General features: G+C 36.6%; 1 long non-coding RNA gene across 1 annotated transcript in view; it reads right to left on the bottom strand.

Annotated features, from left to right (window-relative positions):
* The window catches only part of LOC138358384 (uncharacterized), a 3,206-nt gene extending 566 nt beyond the window's left edge, over nucleotides 1–2,640 (bottom strand). Inside the window, exons 1-2 of the long non-coding RNA XR_011225342.1 lie at nucleotides 2,532–2,640; nucleotides 401–560 (exon numbers count right to left, since the gene is read on the bottom strand). This is a non-coding gene — a long non-coding RNA (uncharacterized lncRNA). The remainder of the gene's footprint in view (nucleotides 1–400; nucleotides 561–2,531) is intronic.
* Between the last annotated feature and the right edge of the window lie 11,942 nt (nucleotides 2,641–14,582).

Genomic DNA, 14,582 nt, shown 5'->3' with positions numbered 1-14,582 from the left:
CAACGCAGCTCAATTGCAATGCAATGTCACAATAACATTTAAATATACTTTAAGATATAATCTAGAAGAAAATAAGGATATTGAAACGGTTCATGAACTCTATTTCAATAAAGGACACTATGGGGAACTTTGAAAAATAGTTATTGAGTATAATTAGACAGACTTGTTGCTAGGCAGAGGAGTAATGAGATATATGGCAAATTTTGCAAAATATACAATGAAGGTACACAAACATTCATACCCAAACAAAGCAAAATGCTAGGTAAGAACAAAGCATTTGGCCCGTAGGAGAAATGAGATACCCACAAGACTAGAATACAAGTCATTAACAAGCATGCAAGTATAATACATAATACATGCAGACATATATATAATCCAAAAAAATGTCAAATTTACGTACTTATTATTACATTACAAATATCCAAGGTTTTGAAGACACGTTTCCTCTTGCGCCCAACGAGTGAATACTGAGACCAGACCCCATAGGTCCCTATCCTCCTCATCATTCGTCTCACTGTGTCTCCACAGCTTGCACCGCCCATTTGAGACAGCGTCTGGACCTGTTAAAATAATGCATAAGCTGTAAGGTAATAGAGAATAATATATATCTTTCAATCTCAACATTAGATTTTCTAATTTCCAACTGTATTAAATAAATAGCATTAAAATATTTTCCTTCTTAACTATTACAAAAATCAACGAATTTGAGTAACTTTTGCTTTTGTTTTATTTGTACCTTAAACATAACACTGAACAATCAATTATGTGCCACCCCACCTTCCTTCATCTGCAAAAAAACTAATCAAAAGACATATGTACAAGGCTAAAAAAATTCAGCAACACTTACCATACTCAGGCTAAAAGAATTAAGCAACACTTACCATACTCTTTTTATATTCACTGTTAACTTTTAGCTCATGTGACAGACTTTCCACCTGCTCAACAGTTTCAAGTGGGGATGGAAGAATGTCTTCCAGGATTGGTATATCTCCATGTGTTTTTGACATATGGGTTTCTGTCATTTTGACAATATTCAGGATATCCCCTGATAAAAATGTCAATTTTGATAATTCCTTCATCATGTATTCCATTATGCAAAAACCATAATCATAATCATCTGTATCAAACCTTATTACAGGTAAAACCAGTAGGCAGTCTACTGTATTTTATCAAACCGTTATTAGTATAATAGATCTCGTAATAATTTTGCAAAAATAATGGCATTTACTATTTTTAAAAGATTATTAGCAAATTTACAGAAATGGTGCATTCGGAAGACAAAACCAATTTTTCACTTTTGACAATTGAGCACCTGCTACATCCAGATTCTAGGGAGGAAAGGAAGGACGATCTTACTGGATCCCATAGCCTCTCCGAGGCACAAACCAGGCTTTTACACAAACCCCCCCCCCCCCTGCACCCGAGCTTTTTAAAATAGTAAATGCCACTATTTTTGCAAAATTATTACGAGATCTATTATTCTAGAGAATAATGCATATAAATGCATATATGCATATAAATACAAAAGTAAATCAAATCTTATCCTTGTATAATATACAAGCTGATGTGAGATCCCTGTCTACAGGTGGACTGGAACTATTATCCAGTAGGCAGTCTACTGTATTTTATCAAACCGTTATTAGTATAATAGATCTCGTAATAATTTTGCAAAAATAATGGCATTTACTATTTTTAAAAGATTATTAGCAAATTTACACAAATGGTGCATTCGGAAGACAAAACCAATTTTTCACTTTTGACAATTGAGCACCTGCTACATCCAGATTCTAGGGAGGAAAGGAAGGACGATCTTACTGGATCCCATAGCCTCTCCGAGGCACAAACCAGGCTTTTACATAACCCCCCCCCCCCTGCACCCGAGCTTTTTAAAATAGTAAATGCCACTATTTTTGCAAAATTATTACGAGATCTATTATTCTAGAGAATAATGCATATAAATGCATATATGCATATAAATACAAAAGTAAATCAAATCTTATCCTTGTATAATATACAAGCTGATGTGAGATCCCTGTCTACAGGTGGACTGGAACTATTATCCAGTAGGCAGTCTACTGTATTTTATCAAACCGTTATTAGTATAATAGATCTCGTAATAATTTTGCAAAAATAATGGCATTTACTATTTTTAAAAGATTATTAGCAAATTTACACAAATGGTGCATTCGGAAGACAAAACCAATTTTTCACTTTTGACAATTGAGCACCTGCTACATCCAGATTCTAGGGAGGAAAGGAAGGACGATCTTACTGGATCCCATAGCCTCTCCGAGGCACAAACCAGGCTTTTACATAACCCCCCCCCCCTGCACCCGAGCTTTTTAAAATAGTAAATGCCATTATTTTTGCAAAATTATTACGAGATCTATTATACTAATAACGGTAAATAAATAATAAATAGTAAATAAATCAAAATCAGTTACATAATTTTATCTTATTCATAGCATAAATGTTCTCGAAGATTACTAAAAAGAAATTGAATTAGACTACAGCAAATTGGCAAACTTTACCTTGTATCTGTTTCCACCGAGTTTGTTTGGGGCGTTCTTCAACATATCAGCAATACTTGTCTCAACATCTCTTTCAGTTGCATTAGTGTGGGTGTTGATACAGGCTTCTGGAAATTTATAAGAATTAATTAATATATATAATTATAATTCACTTTGCTATTCCCCATTCCACAGTCCTCTCGTCCTTCCCACTTCCCTGTCCCCACATCATCCCCACTATTCCCACTTCCCTGTCCCATCGTCCTCCTTACCATTTTCCCCTCCCCTGTCCTTCTTCCTCCCCCACCATCTCCCATTCACCTGTCCCTTTGTCCTCCCCAGCATTCCCCTGTCCCCACCATCCCCAACTCCCCAGTCCCCTCGTCCTCCCCACCATTACCCTCTCCTCTGTCCCCTCGTCTTCCCCACCATACCCCCCTCTCGTCCTCCCCACCATTCCAAACTACCTCATCCGATGCATTCTATAATGGTCTGATGCTTCCATCAGAAAATTGGGAACATCAAATGATCTGATATTCCCATCACTGAAAAATAAGAACAGCTAAAAAAATGAAATGAAAAAAATAAAAAAATAAACTATACTCATGAAATGAACAGTATGGTAAACAACACAGCTCAATTTCAATGCAATGTCACACAAAATTATTAAATCGAAATGAAAATAAATTGAAATCTATGAAAATTCAAATTATCAATACAATCGGAAATATTGAAATAATATCGCAACATAATATAGTGTGGGTTGCTCTTACGTGCAACAGACGGTGCTGTTTTTCAAAAAAGGCATGGTTTTACCTGTCACAAGTGTGGCATCTATACTTATACTCACGAAATGAACGGTATGGTAAACAACATAGCTCAATTGCAATGCAATGTCACAATAACATTTAATAACAATAATAACAATAACATTTAAATATACTTTAAGATATAATCTAGAAGAAAATAAGAACATTGAAACGGTTCATGAACTCGATTTCAATAAAGGACACTATGGGGAACTTTGAAAAACAGTTAATGAGTATAATTAGACAGACTTGTTGCTAGGCAGAGGAGTAAATAATGAGATATATGGCAAATTTTGCAAAATATACGGCACACAAACATTCATACCCAAACAAAGCAAAATGCTAGGTAAGAACAAAGCAGTTGGCCCGTAGGGGAAAGGAGATACCCACAAGACTGGAATACAAGTCATTAACAAGCACACAAGTACTACACTACACAACAACCGCACTACTACCAGAACTGGACGAATCACTACCAAAACAACACATTGCACATCACTACCAAAACAACACAACACAACACAAGCATTGGCAAAGAATTATAGACCAGTTGCACTAACATCCCACATAATAAAATTATTTGAGAGTGATCAGGAGTCAGATTACTAGTTTTATAGAGACCAATGACCTCCACAATCCAGGCCAACAAGGATTTAGAGCAGTTTCTATGATCGAGCCACTGAGATCTATAAAGAATTCTGATCAAGAAAGAGATCTAGGGGTGGTTTTAGATAGAAAACTATAACCTGAGGATCATATTAAGAACATTCTGCGAGGGGCCTATGCTACACTTTTTAACTTTAGAATTGCTTTTAAATACATAGGTCAAAAAGTTTTAAAAGTTTTAAAAGTTTTTTAAACCTCTCGTGTATCATGAGTGTGTTAAAGCATCAGATGGTGCATTCAGATGATGAATATTACCTAGTTCCTTCATCTGGGAAGAATGAACACATATTGGTGCATTCGGATGATAAAAACTAACTACTGTAGTTTAATTGATCAACAGACTGTATATCATATGCAGACTGTATGTGGATCTGCGGGCCACTCCAAACAACAGCCTGGTGGACCAAGCTCCACCAGGGCTAAAGCACAAAGTGATATAGATGTGATAGAGAAACTAGGTCAAATGGAGGAGTAGGTCTGTATATTAAACAGCACCTGACGTGCACAGAGCTACTAAACTATAGAGATATATGACCGAACCTAACCTATCTTTATAGGTTAGGTTAGGTAGCTGAAAATGTTAGGTTAGGTAGTCGAAAAAACATTAATTCAAGAAAACTTGGCTTATTAGGCAAATCGGGCCTTGCATAGTAGGCTGAGATGTGCGTTCTGGCTACTAGGTACGACACATATATATATATATATATATGCAAACAAGCCTGAATGGTCCCCAGGACTATATACAACTGAAAACTCACACCCCAGAAGTGACTCGAACCCATACTCCCACAACTGGTATGTACAGGGACGCCTTAATCCGCTTGACCATCACGACCGGACATAAGGAAGTGATAGCCGAGGCTATATGAACCACTTCCCCGCCGGCACTCGGATGGTAATCTTGGGCATAGCATTTTATCAAATCACCTCATTCTTTGGGGCAAACGTGTGAGTTTTATATATATATATATATATATATATATATATATATATATATATATATATATATATCGGACAATTAGTAAAAAAAAAAAAAAAAAAAAAATTAAATTATTTTACCTTGTACCTAGATCCACCAGGCCTGTTTGGTGCCTGTTTCAGTACTTCAGACATCTGGAAGGTCACATCCTCCTCCTCAACTTGTGGATGTGCGTTGATAGATGATTCTGTAAAATTAAGTTATTTATATAATAATAAATTCAGTATAACAATAATATTCTGTAAAATTAAAAGTAATTTATACATCAATCAGATAAAACTCTCCAGAGATGGTGATACACAACATATAAAGGACAAGTTTCAGAACAAAATATGCATTTAGGAATAAGGTTTTGTACATGTAGGTAGCACATGAGAAAATAAGTGGAAGGTGATCAAGTTTATATTAACATGTTAATGACTTTGTTAAGGCTTTGCAAGAATGAAAAAATATTAATAATATAATATCACCTACCAATTAATTGTACATCATTTATAAGTCAATTATTTGCATTATTATTATTCAATACTAATGATATAAAAATGCATTTTGTAATCTACTATTTATGCAAGTATTAAGCACAGGATCATGAAATAAACTGCAAAATACTGTAATGGATAAACCAATTAATTTTACATTTTCCTATAGCTAAGTCAGTCAGTTCTATTAGCAGCAGAGAACAATTATGCCCAACCTCTATTAAATGAAACAATCTTAAGAGCAAGTGATAGAAATATAATCATTTATGCTTGGGATTATGGAATGGTTCCAAATATGAAAAATATCAAGTTTTTTGGTTAAAATTTTTTAACTTAAAATTTACATTTTTAAGTGAATTTTAAACTTTAAAAAAATTATTTAATTTTTTGGTTACTTACTTAAAATAACATTATATAGTTCTTGTTTTTGTAGAAATGCCAATTTCTTCTTTTGCCCTTCCAGACTGTATAGTGACCACAGGCCGTTTGTTCATATCTTCATTATTCTTCGAACTGTGGTTGCACAATCAGACCCACGTACACTGGTTAAAAGCATCACCTAAAAGCAACAACAAAAATGTAGTACACTGACGAATTTTGAATATATATATATATATATATATATATATATATATATATATATATATATATATATATATATATATATATATATATATATTAGTTGATTTTATACCCGCATTAGGTCAGGTGATAATACAATGAAGGTGATAATAAAGCCATTCACAACTGCAGGCCTAATAAAAAAAAGGAGGTGGCATAGCAATATCTTACAAAGATACCTTCATCTGCAATAGTCTCATTAGTAATAGAGACGACTATTGTGAATATACCTTTGCCAAGTTCTCCAGTAAATCCCTTAAATCCTCCTTGACTATAAGTGCCATCTATAGATTTCCCAATACCGACATAGCTTCATTCTCAGATAACGTAAGGAATCTTATCATAAATAACAATCTCAACAAAAATCAAACCAACTTAGTGGTTTGTAATGGTGAACAAAACATGCAGATACTTATATATAACATGTGAATAGAGTGTAATAACACCAAAACTATTTGTTTATTGTTTTATGACCATAATAATTGAATCACTAATATGATTCACTAATATATAATCCTAATAATAATCACTAATATATAATCCATTGAGCATGCTGCATCTCTTTCAGTCTCTTTGCAATTTGAACAAGAGGGTTTTTAATTGATCGAACCATATTCTTAAAGTAAAGTAAATGTGATGTATTCCATATTTTGCAAAATATACGATGAAGGCACACAAACATTCATACCAAAACTGAAGGGCAGGATTTATGAGGAGACATTAGAGGCATTAAATATTCCAAACTAGAAGACAGAAGGAAAAGAGGAGATATGATCACTACGTACAAAACAGTAACAGGAATTGATAAACTTGATAGGGAAGATTTCCCGAGACCTGGAATTTCAAGAACAAGAGGTTATAGATTTAAACGAACTAAACAAAGATGCCGAAGAAATGTAAGACAATTCACTTTTGCAAACAGAATGGTAAACGGTTGGAACATGTTAGGTGAGAAGGTGGTGGAGGCCAAATCCGTCAAAAGTTTCAAAGCATTATATGACAAAGAGTGCTGGGAAAATGGGACACCACGAGTGTAGCTCTCCATCCATCTGATTGATAACCCAAATGAATTTTTCATGGATATGATACCAACATCAAATCATAAATCAGATGTGATCCTATCCCCACTGGATTTTGAAGAAGCCATAGACAGTATGCCTATGCACTCTGCACCAGGCCCTGACTCTTGGAACTCTATATTCATCAAGAACTGTAAAAAACGTTATCGCAGGCCCTTCACATTCTTTGGAGACAAAGCCAAGATACTGGCATTGTCCCTGACATACTAAAAACCGCAGAGATAGCACCGCCCCATAAAGGAGGAAATAAGGCAGAGGCAAAAAACTACAGACCGATAGCACTAACATCGCACATCATAAAAATCTTTGAGAGAATGCTAAGAAGTAAGATCACAAAATACATGGAATCACAGCATCTCCATAACCCCAGACAACATGGTTTCAGAACAGGGCGCTCTTGCCTATCACAGTTGCTGGACCACTCTGACATGGCACTAGATGCCATGGAAGACAAACAAAACGCTTTGACAAAAAAAAGCCTTTGACAAATGTGACCATTGTGTTATTGCACATAAAATGCGTTCAAAAGGAATTACCGGAAAAATAGGCAGATGGATATACAACTTCCTGACTAATAGAACCCAATGTGTAGTAGTCAACAAAATAAAATCTGGACCATCAACCGTAAAGAGCTCAGTCCCCAAGCGTACTGTGCTTGCTCCAATACTTTTTCTCATCCTCATATCGGACATAGACAAGGACACAACCTATAGTACTTGATCATCCTTTGCAGATGACACTAGAATCTTCACGAGAGTAGGCAACATAGAGGACACGGCAAACCTCCAATCAGATGTAAATCAGGTCTTTCTATGGGCTACAGAAAATAACATGGTGATTAACGAACATAAGTTTCAGCTCATGCGCTACGGAAAAAATAAAAAATATAAAAACGGAAACCACTTACAAAACTCAGTCAAATCATAACATTGAACGGAAAAGCAACGTAAAGGATTTGGGTGTACTGATGTCAGAAGGCCTTACATTTAAAGAACACAATAAAGTAGCCGTCACAACTGCAAGAAAAATGACAGGATAGATAACAAGAACTTTTCACACTAGAGATGCTATACCGATGATGATAGTTTTCAAGACGCTAGTGCTCTCTAGAGTGGAATACTGCTGCATAATGAAAGCCCCTTTCAAAGCTGGAGAAATTACTGACCTATACTTATGCATTTATCTTCGGTTTAACACAACAGGCACCAGACACACGCTAGGCATCATACACACTAGGATAAAACAAACATTAGGCCAGAAGTCAGAAAAGAATTCAAAGAATTTTACTGGAAAGGCTTGCTGTTAGGAAAGGAAGTAATTGAGATGAATTAATGCACAGTATGTCAATTTTGTGAAATATATGATAAAGGAACAAAAACATTTATACCAAAACAAAGATGCAGAACTAGGAAACAGGATTTGTTCAACTGAAATTTCAAGACGGACAGAGACCAAAAGACACAAAAATGGAATCAATATACGAAGAGGCCAAACCCCCAAACATACCAGTAATACAAAGAGAAACAACTACACGGCAGTGAGGAGAAAGGCAGAAAGAAATTTTGAAAAAAAGGAACAAACAAATGTAAAGTAGACCAAATCATATTCTATAAATACAGCAACAACCAATTGCAGGTAAAGGATAATATTCAGAGCTTTTAAATGCATGGATGGCGAAATACTCAAGAAATTGTTCACGACTTTTGTTAGACCAAAGTTGGAATATGCAGCGGTTGTATGGTGCCCATATCTTAAGAAGCACATAAACAAACTGGAAAAGGTGCAAAGACATGCTACTAAGTGGCTCCCAGAACTGAAGGACAAGAACTATGAGGAGAGGTTAGAGGCATTAAATATACCAAATATACTACACAAATATATATACTACACATGCACAATAAACTACCCTACACAGGCTGAGTATGGTGTGTACAATAAATTATTAGCTAAAAGATAAGACTGAGTTTGTATAAATGGGGGTTAAGTCAGAGTGGGAAAATGTAAGTGGAGTGCCTAAAAACCCTGTCCTGGGACCTCTGTAATTCATAATATATACAAATAATTTAGACTCAGGTTTGATCAGCAATATTTGAAAATTTCCAGACGATACAAAAGGGATTTTTTTCTGGATTCAGGATTATTTTTTTATGGCTGAAAACAGGTTTTCAGCAATAAAAGAAATACAGTATTGCTGGAACAACCGTCGACATCTTCAAGAGAAAACCTGAACATCTTCAAGAAGTGAAGATGACCTTGAGAAGAAGTATAGGTTGGGAGAAGTATAGGTTAGGAATTGTCTCCAAAGAATTCTCAAAGAATTACTCGTTATTGCTATCCAAGATAATTAGACGAGCCAAAGCTAAATACTACGAAGATAAATTTACCCAAATAAAGAGTACCTTACCTAAAAATATGTATGTACCTTACGTAAATAAACATTTGATTTTGAAGTGCCGGACAAACAAGGCTGTGGTGGATATGTGGGCCTGAGGGGCCTGTCCAAGCAACAGCCTGTTGGACCAAGCTCTCACATGTCAAGCCTGGCCTTGGAAGGGCTTGGTGAGTAGAACAACTACCAGAACCCTATAATGCATGTATCAAGGTGTCCAGGCAGTGAGCACCACATAATGCAGTGCAGTCCTGTAAGAATAAGCACAGTAAGTATGGGCATGGAGGGGGTGCAGCAGTGGCTTGTGAAGGGCTGGAGAGTAAATGGACATGCCCAGGGGTAAAAAGCATTAGGGTAACAGAACATAGCCCATAAAAATAGTAATGACAATGAATGAATAATTATATGAATGCAATAATACTTCATATCTCAATAGGAATACTAAGCAGGATGCAAGACAAGGTACTGGTGGTGATAGTGGTTGGTACAAGTCCTCACATCCCCACAGACACCAGTAACAGCCCTCACCTCCCAACACAGTACCCTTGTAGCGAGTTAATCTTATACTCGCTTCATTATCTTATAGCATAACTAATTAACACTAATTACAGAAGCTACACAGGTGATACTTTGGTGTGAGTTGAGCGCACTGAGCGTCGGTATCGCTACACCCGTTCCTTAACAACCCTTTGGACCTTTATTACAGAAAAATAGAATCAATTAATTTAATAAAATATAAAATATAAGTGCTTACTTACGATAATACTATCGGTGGAACACAAAATCTTCTTCTTCTTGATAGTAGGTGCAGTTTGCATGAAGGGTTAGTCCTCGCCATGACTGAACTGACGACAAAATGGCCGATGTGTTGATATGGCGTCAGGTGACGCTGTGACGTCACAGGTGAGGGACGCTTTGCGCATTACTCCCTCGTACTTAAAAAGTACTACAGGTACTTTTTGGTTTTATTTTTGAATATGGCAGAAGTTGGACAGCTTTTCAAATCATTATAAGGGAGTGAGTTCCATAGACTAGGTCCCTTTATTTACATAGAGTGTTTACATAGATTAAGTTTGACTCTGGGGATATCAAAGAGATATTTATGTCTGGTGGGGACGTGGCCATGTGTTCTATTACATCTGTCCAGGAAGAGTTTCAGAACAGGGTTTGCAGTTAGAAAAAGGGCTTTATAAACGTAATTTACACAGGAGAATGTATGGAGTGAATTTGTTTAGCATGTTTAAGGATTTGAACAAGGGAGCTGTGTGTTGTCTGAAGGTAGAGTTATTTATTGTCCTGATAGCAGATTTTTACTGGATGATGATGGGCTTGAGGTAGTTTGCAGAGGTTGAACCCCAAGCACAAACGCCATAAGAATGATAGGGATAGATAAGTGCATAATAGAGTGAGAGGAGAGCAGAGTAGGGTACATAATATCTGATCTTAAACAGTATACCAACTGTTTTAGAAACCTTTTTAGTTATGTGTTGTATATGGGTGCGGAAGTTGAGTCTCTTGTCTAAGTATAGGCTAAGAAACTTTCCATCATTTTTATTGCTAATGTTTACATTATCTATCTGAAGCTGAATTGCATTTGTTGATTTGTTTCCAAATAAGATATAGTAGGTCTTTTCTATGTTTTGTGTGAGGTTTGTTGGTTGACATCCACAAGTAGACTTTTTTTAATTAATTGTTTACAACATTATTTAACAGGAGTGGGTTGGGGTCAGAGTAGATGAGTAGTATCATCAGCCAACAATATAGGTTTAAGTATGTTAGAGACATTAGGGAGATCATTGATGTATATAAGAAACAGGAGGGTCCTAGGATGCTGCTCTAGCCCTAGGTCAATATTGAAATCACCTCTGAGAACTATGTGATTTTTGTTGAGATTATTGTTTATGATAAGGTTCCTCAAGTTGTTATTGTATTTGTGTCTAGCTTCAGACACAAGCATGTTACAGTTATGTCTTAAAGAGTTGAGAGCAATTAAGGATGATAAAGAGTCACTTACAACTAATGTATCAAGTTTGGATACTTGTACACATTTCAGTGCAAGGAGCAAGGCAAATAGTTCAGTCTGAAGGGTAGAGGCCCAGTTGTTTATACGGACTCCCCACTCAAAATATAAGTCATATCCTATTGCCAGGACAACTGCACTTCCAGCTGCACCCGTTGGGCGCTGTAGGAAACCTTCAGTGTATATGATTTGAGAGAGAGAATGCTCTGTGGACAGAGCATCAGTATGGCTTAAGACGTTGAGCTTTGCCTCAAGACAAAGCTGGGACTGATCTCTAATTTGCTCCTTTGATGGAAAGGGAGGGATTAAAATTGAAAAGGGTGTAATTTCCTACAGTGCAGGAAAGTGCTATTGTTGTCTCTCTTGGTACAAATTATAAATCTGATACTTTCTGAGTTCAGTTCCAATTTTATTTATCTATTTGAAACAATGTTTACATTCAATAAAGAAATTCTGGAGGGCTTCTGTGCAAGGGTTAGGATGAGCTAGCCTAAGCATTTTTATACCAATTTGACAGTTATTTTCAGTAACACGATAAACAACGCTCGGAATATTAAGTTCCTTTCTCATATTAAGTATCTTTGTGGTACGAAGGCACCCAAGGATTATCCTCAAGGCTTCGTTCTGCAATTTTTCAAGCCCTCCAAGCTTTCTTTCAGGATGCCTTAAAGTTAGTTTAGTTCATTTATTATGCACCCCATACCCATCTTGTGGGCGGTAGTGGAAAGGGTTGCAGAGGCACATAATGGGCTCAGGGACTGAACCCAACAATTCATTTAGCTAAGCAAGTTACAATCTTGATGAGCTAGTTACAAAATTCAGTATAAGTCGTCACATCAACAATAGGTTCGAGATCGATCACAAGTACAGTTTCTAAATTAAGCAACTGACATATGTGGAGAGCTAGTGTCACAATTGATATGTTTGTCCTGCACACCGCTCCCCATCCAGTGGGCAGCGGTGGATAGGTTACAATCACTTAGTTACTACTTACAGTTAGCAAACTGGGGATATTTGGCTAAAATTTCTGGTACCAGATCATTTTGAATGAAATATTGACACATCGTTGGTACATTGGTTATAGAATTGTCTCTGAATTCACTATCACATAGTGACGAAGGGGTGTGCAAATAATTTTGTTGACAGTTAACATTTGGTCAGGTCTACATCGGCAGATAATGAGAATTCCCAGAAATACTTGTAACCGAGTCTAAGCCGAGCAGTAGTAACATCTAGAAGTCTGCTGATTTTATTGGATGAACCATAGATGTGTGGCTCCTTTTGCATAATAGTATTGAACGAAAGTTAATCTCCCCAAACACTTTCGCGTTTTGGGCAAGTTACCCCTCCACTCTCTCCATTTTTGTTTGGACATTCCCAGGTAGTGCGCGGAAATACTGAAAAGTGTATACTCTTTTCAACTTTGTCACCTTAATTCTCGTCCTATGTCTTTCATTTTGGTATCAATGCGTTCGCAATAGAATTCCCAACAGAACTATGTGCATATAATGTCAAAGACAGCAGCGCGCTCCACCCGCCGACAAGATGAATGTAGGCCAAGGGTACCAGAAAAAGAAAGCTGAGCCACCCTCAGGCAACTCTCATTACATTAGAGAGCGTGATAATACTGAAAAGTGTATACCCTTTTCAACTTTGTTACCTCAATTCTCATCCTAGTTTTTTCAATTTGGCATCAATGTGTTCGCAATAGAATTCTCTACAGGACTAAAGGCATATAAACTCCAAAAGCCCGGCTTACCATCCGCAACAAACAGAGTAAGCGAGAGTGTGTTACCAGGGAGCGCACAAGAGCGATAAAATGTATACACTCTTTTCATTTTGGTCACCCCAATTGTCATCCTAGGTCTTTCATTTTGGTATCAATGTGTTAGCAATAGAATTATCTACAGGTTTAAATGCATATAAACTCCAAAAGCAAGGTGTACCATCCGCACAAAACAGAGAAAGTGAGAGAAAGTAACCCGGGAGCACTCTAGTGCAATGTAATGTGAACACTCTTTTCACTTTGGTTACCTCAATTCTCGTCATATGTCGTTCATTTTGGTATCAATGTGTTCGCAATTGTATCTGCTGGCATTTTACCCTTTGCTTGGATCTGAAGGGTTTTAGGCTCACCACGATGCAATCTGATAGTACCACAGGTGTATATACCTATCTTCAAGCAGCAATTCACTCATTCAAACCGACTTATAATAGTTATCCATATATAAATGGTAATCTTTGTTCTACCTGTTAACCTGTCATATGAAGAAAGACCTACCAACCTAACCCCCAAAATGTCAATCCATATCTTTTATTTTAAACAATGCTGTTTTGTTGACCAAATTGTATTTTTACTCTTTTTCTGTCATGTTTCTCCCACCCCTGTTTTTTTCCCTTTTTTCTTATTTTTTCTCAACATAATTCATACTTTAATTATGCGGATCAGGACATCACCTGATCAAACACATCAAACATCGTTTGACCACCATCAAACACACACATTTCGTGTGTGTTTGACGCTCACTGATATGTACCAGCGTTGTTTTATATATGGTGCTATTCTATCTTACGCTTTGTTGCTCTTTTTTACCTACGGGCTCATAGAACATTCTATTGCGAAAACATTGGCACAAAAATGAATGACGTACATACAATAATAATGTCAGGACAGTGATATAATTATAAACTTTCAAAGCACTGTATCGCCCATGTGTCGTCTTGTCACCAATACTGGGTAACAGTTCCGCCACTTCCCACACTCTTGCGGGTGGGCAGCGACCATTATTCTACGTTTATATTCATATCACCGTGTTGGGAATTTCATTGCGAGTACATTGATACCAAAATTAACGCTGTAGGACAAGTGTGGAAGTGATAACAATCCCAAGAGTAAAAACATTTTGTTGCTCTTGGGCACTCACGGCGAGTCATCTACGTAGGTATTTATTGGGTGCTGGTATTCATATAACTTTTGGTGACCGTTTTTGCTGATTTTCTTCTAGAGAATGTTATTGCGAACACGTTGGT

This window comes from Procambarus clarkii, chromosome 7 (assembly GCF_040958095.1).
Source record: "Procambarus clarkii isolate CNS0578487 chromosome 7, FALCON_Pclarkii_2.0, whole genome shotgun sequence".
NCBI lineage: Eukaryota > Metazoa > Arthropoda > Malacostraca > Decapoda > Cambaridae > Procambarus > Procambarus clarkii.
Note: the sequence above shows the minus strand (reverse complement) of the source record. Positions and strands in the feature narration are given on the sequence as shown.